Consider the following 7,545-nt stretch of genomic DNA (forward strand, 5'->3'; position numbering starts at 1 on the left):
TCTTATTTTTTAATCTCTGTTTTGATTATCTCACTGTGTGCATTCATTATTCTGTCAAGTTCAGTGAGCATCTATATAACCATTACTTTGAACTCTTTATAAGCACAAATTGTTTATCTCCATTTCATTAAGATTTTTTCTGATGTTTTACCTTGTTCTTTCATCTGGAAAATACTCCCCTCTTAATTTTGCTTGACTCTCTGTGTTTATTTCTATGATTAGACAAATCAACTACCTCTCCCAGTCTTGAAGGGGATTCTTGGTGTAGGACTTGTCACATGGAGCCCAGAAGCACAATCTACTCTGGCCATGGAGCTAGGCACTCAAGGAGCATCCCTTGTGCTGCCTGCATGCACTCTGCTATGGTAAGGCTACGTCTGGAGCATAACCAAATATTTGCAATCTCTTTTCAGCCAAAAGTTTTACCAAATTGTAATTATTAATGCACAAAACAATTCTACACACACTTGTATAATTTATTAGAATTGCACAGAAACCTCATAACTGTCTGCATCCATTTTCAACTCTTCCGGAAAAGTCAGTGTCAGAAAAAATTGCCAATAATAGTGAAATAACCAAAGAGCAAATGATAAAAACAAATGAGGAAGAGGCTAAAACCTAGATTTTTCCACATATTCTATAATGAGCCAAAAATAAATCTAGAATTATCTTGATATTTCATCCTGGCAAATATGGCACATACCATGTTAAAACAAAAAAATACACAAAATGAAATTAAGCAAGAGACAAAAATTTCTACTATTATTTTCCAGAATATTTTGGCTGAAAATAATAGAAAAACCACCACTCAAATGATGTAAATAACAAAGGGATGTGTTATCTTAAAATTGTATACTTACCCAAGTACACATGTAGGACAATTCTAAGCATAGTGTGCCTTCTTTTTTCCTTTGGATTTTTCTTGAATCCGTCCTCCTTCTTGTTCTCACTTCATCTTCAGGTTGATGGCAAAATAACCACACCATTTCTAGGGATAATTACCTAGAGGGAGAATACTACCAAAAGTCAGTAAAAGCTATGCTTTTTGTTTGTTTTTTTGTAGAAAGACAATATACATGAGCCATACAGTGGAATTTCTCACCTACCTCATTGTCCAGAATCAGGCCACATGTTCACTCTTAAAGCAATCACTGCCAGAACTTGGGTTACAGTAATTGGCTTAAACAATTCAGGAGTGACCCTTGACTTGAAGATATTGCCATACTCACAGGGGGAAGGAGGATATACAGAAAGAGTGAAAGTGGGGGGGGGAAAGAAGTAATTATTTTAAGGGGGAAATATGAAATACTTGGGAGGACTGAACTTTTAAGTAGGCAGTAACAGTGTCTGATGTACTCTTTTATTAACATATAAAATGTACTATTTTATAACATATCTTCACAACCTGGGTTTGCATGGACTGATACTGATCTCTCCAACAGAAATGCAATATAAGTCTTCTATGTTCTTGCAATGATTTAGTTGCAGGCTTTCCAATATCCTTTTCTGATCCTTTGTATCAGGGAAAATGTAAGCAATTGGGTTAGAATAGTCTTCAATCCACAAGAACTTAACTCTAAGAGACTAGTTTCTCAAAATTCTATTGCTAAATAAGAAAAACCGGTTGCACTAATAAATTAGCCTATTTTAGACCTTCAGTATTTCCTTAGAATTGCCCTCTTATGTTAATATTTATGGAATTAATTTTCTCATTCTCCAAAATTGACATCAGTTCCTGCTTTTTGAAGACTCTCTTTAGCAATTTCACCATCAATGGTCATACAACAAAGATTTGTACATTTGAAGGATAATTACTTCTTTGGGATGGAAAAGGCAGGGATATAGGGGAGGCTCAATGAGATGGGGAGATATTATAAACATTCTCATATAGAAAAAAATACATTAAATATTATATATTACAGTTTGGATATGGCTTCCTGGGACAAAATCTATCTAGGCTAGTATTTTTGTATTGCCTTTATGTCAGAAGGAAATAAATGCTTCACTAAGATGAGAAATCTCATCATTCAGGTTATAATTTAATGCCATCATCCCAGTCTACATTATGAAATAGTGTAAAATGGTAGCTGTTTAGAATTGGCTCATTTGTGTTTATTTATTCTCATTCAACAAATACCAATTGAAATTTATTAATTTTTTAAAAATAAAAAATGAACCAATAGGAAAAAAACATCATATGTACTAGTCAGAATTGACTAGTGACAGATAAAAGTTTGTCCTATTTCTTTGTTTTGTTTTTAAATAAAAATAATGAAACATTACAGTTTTAGCTGGATCCACTTTTGTGTTTATGACCATTCCCTCTGTTTTTGGAAGGAATCCACTATTATGACTTTGGTGTGTATCCTTCCTGTTCATTTGAAAAAAATATTTCACTAAAAAATGTTCCACATACATAAATTTCTCCCTGAACAATATTTGGTATAGTTGGTATTTGTTTGATTGTTTTGATTATGGCACAGCAGTTGTGATAATGTGTCTCACAGACCTCCTTCTGTGGGGCAAGTCCCAACTGCTATACTTTGAAACCTACAATTAGTGTTTGTGCCGAGGCCACATCTTCCACAGGCTGCTCCCCATCAATGGCTTAGTGCTTAAGGGATAGAAGGCTGACCTGGTCTGAGATACATGTCACTAACTTTGGCTCAAGGACTCCCTGTTGGCTTTGTTGAGCCTTCCTTAGACAGCAAGGCAGTACAGGTCTTTTTCACACAAGCTTTTTTCTCTGTCCTTCACTCAATGTCAGACTAGCATGACAGTCTCCCAGTCTTTCCTAGCATACTTCCTTGAATGTTCTGTCTTCTCTTGTGACTGTTTCTTAGAGAATCCAGATTAACAGAGATGATTTCATACTATGTGAATCCTAGCTCACATGATTTAGTGTTATGCTTTAGCTATCTAGCCATTTTTATATAGATTTAGTTCAGTATTTTAAACTGACCTATATGACTCAGTCTTATGAATATATTACATCTTATTTATCTATTCTTTTATTGATGGTTATTTATACTGTTTCCTTTTTTTGCTGTTATAAAATGTGCTTCAATGACCATTGTGTACCTGTTGTACTGTGCACATGTGCAATTTTTAGTTTATAAACTTAGAATTAAAATGACTGGATTACAGTATATATGCGTTATCAATTTTCCTATGGTACAACCTTATTTCTTAAAATTGATAGGAATTAATTTATATTCCACCAGTGGAGAATAAGCTTTCCTGTTTCTTTCTATTCTTGCCAACATTTAATGTTATATGATTATTTAATATCCTTCTCATTAATGCTTTGCTTAAATTTCTCTGATTTTAAGGAGGCTGAACATCTAATACATTTATTGGAATCCGTTCAGTTTTTCCCATATCCCATACACTGTATTGTTACAGTGGTCTTTTTGAATCACAGAATTTATGGATTTAATAGTAATCTGGTTCAATCTCCAGTCCACAGTAGAATCGCTTTATATAACCACCAGAGAAAAATCAGTCAACATCTATTTAAATACTTGCAGTTAAATAATTTTTACTAGCACCTCATGAATATCTTTTAATATTGAAGAATTCTTAGCACTAACAAGCAGTCCAGTGAACTGTTTTTCTTATTTAGTAATCCCCAATGTTTAAAATCTCTGTATTCATTTTCATAATCACATGCTGGTAAGCTTTTTCAAGCAATTTGTTTTCTTATAGTTTGAATATATTTTTCAATGTGCTATGAATTTGTATATTTAATATTCTCATTCTAAATTTGATGCCACCAAGGACTCATGTTTAGGAAGTTTCCATTTGCTCAAAAGCAGGACTGCTACAGAGATGGCCTCTTTCCATGTTTATTATATCTTATTTTTGTTATAACTTCCAAATAACATATTAAAGAAAGAAACTATCTGGTGCTTAGTTGCAACCAGACTATACACATGCATATGTTGGTATATCAGCTGGTGCAGTTTTAGTTATATATAACAAAGCTTACTTGAGGCAGTGTAAAGAAAATGAGGGAAATTCGATATTCATTTTATGTGTCACATAAACATGTGAAAGAAATGCATCAGAAATGTAGAAATGAACTGAAATAAAGGACTCAAATATTGAAAGGACATTCATTCTGTCTTTTGTATCTGCTCCTTTTCTTGAATCTACCTCGTTTTTCTTCCTGGTAATATACTGGCATTCTCTGTTTCCCAGGCCACGTGTTAGAAATTTAGCTTCTATGATATCCTGAGTTTTCTTACTATTGGTCCAACTACCTGGAGAATAATTGGATTGACTCTTTCTATCTTCTAGCTCCCACGTAAGAGATTTCATGAGTTTTTCTTGGGTTAGCTACCTACTCCAAGTCAACAGACTGTATTCAATAGGGTAGAGATTTCTAATATAGACATGGCTGCTTTGGCTTTACCAACAATAATTTGAGGAACAGGAGTCACAGAAACTAGATCTGGACATGAGGTTGGCTTGATAATCAGTAAAATACATGTTCACTACAGCTGATGAGTGTTTGGTATTATTTTATTAAACACTTAATTTGCATTCAGCATTGAGCTTGACTCTAGGGTAAGAGGACTGAAATGTGAGGCCATTTATACCTCCAGCACTTGGAAGGAAAGTATCATTATTTAGTTTCTTTTATGTTCCAGACAATATGGCAGACTGTTTACATGCTATCTTATTTAACACAACAGTCCTACAAGGTTAACACTGTTATACTCAGTGGCAGCTGTGGAAGTGCACTGCTCAGACTGCCCTTCAACAGAACTAGTTTCGGGGAACATTGCTGATTGATAGCTTCTAGATGCCACCTTTTTGAATGTGCCCCAGTGTTCACACCAGGCCATGCTTTCCCTGGGCATCTTGCTCCTACACAAAGACCAGAGGGGGCACTAGAACTCGGCTGTTTCTGCCCTCTGCAGGATTCTTCTAGTCGATAAATTTGGCTCCAGGATTCTTCAACAGCCTTAAGACTTTTTTATCACTGAGCTGTGGTCTAAGATTCTTTATACTCAATTCCTTTCCTTTTCTTGTTTCATAGGTGCCATACCTGGTTTGCAGTCTCAAGTTCTGCCTACCTTGGCTCCATCCCTTTATCCTTCACATGTGTTTTCACCAATACATTCCCGTCTTGATGTCTGTTTCTTAGAGCACTAAAACCCACACTTCCCCATTTTACAGATTAGAAAACAAACTCAGAGAGAGGCCAAATATCTTTCCCAAAGTGACATACACATTGCTAGGAAAAGGAAAGTGCCAGAATCAAACATAAATCTTTACAACCAGAAAACCCATATTCTTTCCACTATATCATTTACTTTCCACTGTGGACTTCAAGTTTTATAAGAGCGTAATCATTAATTTAATGTGTGAGACATTTAGAATATTTTATGGTATATAAAAAGCAACGAATGTGTAACTGTTATTATTCTTCTGATTTTTGCCTTTGTTTATGTTATTTTAAAAAATTTGGAAAGCAGTTCAGCATAGCAACTTCTAGATAACCAGTGTGGCAGATGGTAAAAATGGCCCTACGTTCTTCGTGTTCTGCATCCACACCTTTGCAATGTGACACTGTATAACTTTATATCGGGAAGCAGAGACAAATTTTCCACCCCTTCAATCAGAACTGGCTTTATGACTTTCTTTGGACAATGAGACATTAGTAAACATGATGCAAACAGAGACTCAGAAAAGCACTTGTACATTGGAGATTGCCTTTTGTGGCTCTGGGAAACATTTCCACCACCATGTGAACAAGTCTAGGCTAGCCTTCTGGAAGATAAAACAACATATGGAATAGAGCAAAGCTGTGACAGCTAAGAACCTCCCCTGGAATAGTACCTCTCCTAGACCAAACAGCTCCTAGTTTAACCAGCAGCTTCCTACAGATGCATGCGTGAGAACAGTTGAGACCAGCGGAAAAACTATGTATCTAAGCCGCACCCAAAATGGCTGATTCACAGAATTAGGAGTAAAATAAATGGTGTTGTTTAAGCCACTACATCTTGAAGTGGTTTGCTGCAAGAAAATTTAACTGCTACCCAACCATCGCTGCAGAAGGGACAATATCTATGGTGGGTACTCTTGGGTGTGGTCTGTGCAATGGCCATTCCCTTCTCTTTCTTGCTCTCGCTACACTAATGGTCTTCAGGAATTGGGTACATATAAGTTTCACAAGCCTCTCCTCAGTGCTAGCTGGGTAAATGTCGATTACTGTAAGCTAATTGCAGTAATGCCATTTATTTTGCTTGTGACTGGGCAGCAGATAAAACACTGACAAATGAGTTGCCTGGGAATTCTATCACAGAGACATCTCAGGATACAAGGCAGAGATGTGCTACATCCTGCCTTTGGATGTTATGGTGTGATAATGCGGTGCTTGGGGCTCTGGAAGCTACCTTGAGGGCATGAGGTGAAAGTCAAGGGAATCAGAGACAAGTTGGCATGGATAACTGATTTCACTAAGCCACAGAATTAACCAAACATCAAACTGCCTGTTCAAGACACTGTGATATGATATAATGTATTTCCTACTGTTTAACACATGAGTTAGATTTTTCTATAACTTGTAGCTGATGGCATCCTATTTAATACAGTAGTTAAATTTAAGCTTCTTAGAAATTCAATACAAACTTTTGAAATGAACACATGAATATTCATGCAGGGAGATGAAGTCTAACCACTAATAAACTTCACCTTTCAGATTTTCTATTCCCTTCTCTACTCCTCTTCTCCAAACCTACACAGAGCTTTATAAAAATACTAAGCAAGAAAAGCAGCACTGTGGTTTCACACCAAGATAATGTTCTCCAATTTTCCCAAGTATTGTCACATATTTCCATTTTAAAAACATGTCTGATTCCTTTAAAATAAATTCATTTAAGCTGGAGGCTTATATGCCACAAAATCAAATTAACAGGCTAGAGCCTAACATTAGTACATTTGATCTGTGAGAGGATGATCAGAGAACCCTTCAGAGAAGGCCAGTAGCCATGGACTAAAAATACCATTTTCAAAATTGCTCATGAGGTTAGCCATCTAGGTAGGAAAAGTAAAATAAAAAAGATATTTAAGTCTAGTGTAAAGCTCTATCTACTAGGACACACTCTTGCCTCATAACTTTCCAATATCTTGTTTCCAAAGTGTGTTCATAAAGTGTCCCTGCCGGATCCAGAATGCCTCATCTCACTTCTTCATGCATGTTGCTGTTTCCTTATTTCAGTGCAATCTAGAAAGTATCCTGCTGTAAGACGGAAAAGAATGATGTGGGAAAAGCAGCTGACATGAGGATAAGCTTGATTACTGGCAACATTCTAATGTCTAATGAGTGCACACTATCGTCCAGGCTTGCCTATTACTCATATCTCCAAAGGATACATGATTTCCAATAGGGCATCCATCCACCAAGGCATCCAAGGTGTGACAGGGATGTTCCTACATTGTGAATCGGAAGGTGGCAGTCTGAATGTGATGCTAATGGAGTTCGTGCCCTGGCAAGCACTGACAGGAGGCATTTAGACACACTAAGATTCCTCC

The sequence above is a fragment of the Ailuropoda melanoleuca genome, chromosome 4, assembly GCF_002007445.2.
Source record: "Ailuropoda melanoleuca isolate Jingjing chromosome 4, ASM200744v2, whole genome shotgun sequence".
In the NCBI taxonomy this organism is placed as follows: Eukaryota; Metazoa; Chordata; class Mammalia; order Carnivora; family Ursidae; genus Ailuropoda; species Ailuropoda melanoleuca.